General features: G+C 44.5%; 1 pseudogene across 1 annotated transcript; it reads right to left on the reverse strand.

The window, feature by feature from the left end:
- Positions 1–277: 277 nt before the first annotated feature.
- Positions 278–542, reverse strand: Vmn2r-ps60 (vomeronasal 2, receptor, pseudogene 60; annotated as a pseudogene). Its single transcript, NR_028441.1, has one exon. The product of NR_028441.1 is annotated as a vomeronasal 2, receptor, pseudogene 60 (transcript).

Genomic DNA, 542 nt, shown 5'->3' on the forward strand with positions numbered 1-542 from the left:
TTTGTACCTGATGCCAAGACAGGAGATTTTTTCTGGCCTTAACAAAATAATGTAGCACTTGGGAGCAAAATTCAATCCAAGGAGTGCTATACTGGAAGCCAAGATACAAAAAATTTCCATAGCCACCATGACCTTCCCCTTTGTACTATGGTAGACAGGGAGGAAAGTGATCCAAACACAGAAGAATACCTGCATGCTGAATGACAGGAACTTGGCTTCATTGAAGGTGTCAGGCAGATTCCTGGACAAGAAGGCCATGGTGTAGCTCCCAAGTGCTAAGGAGCAGAGGTACCCCAGGACAGTGTGGAAGGCAACTGTTGAACCCATGTTGCACACGATGATGATGTGACCATGTTCAGCATGAGTATCTTGATCAATGAAGGGTGGAGAGGTAACCACCCAGATTCCACAGATAATTAGTTGTATCAGTGTGCAGATGGGAATGATGAAATTAGGGGCTCTTGATACCATTAACCATCTCACCATTCTAGCTGGAACAGTGGCCTTAAATGCAATAACCACTGTAATAGCTTTGGCCAACA

This window comes from Mus musculus, chromosome 7 (genome assembly GCF_000001635.26).
Source record: "Mus musculus strain C57BL/6J chromosome 7, GRCm38.p6 C57BL/6J".
Classification (NCBI taxonomy): Eukaryota; Metazoa; Chordata; class Mammalia; order Rodentia; family Muridae; genus Mus; species Mus musculus.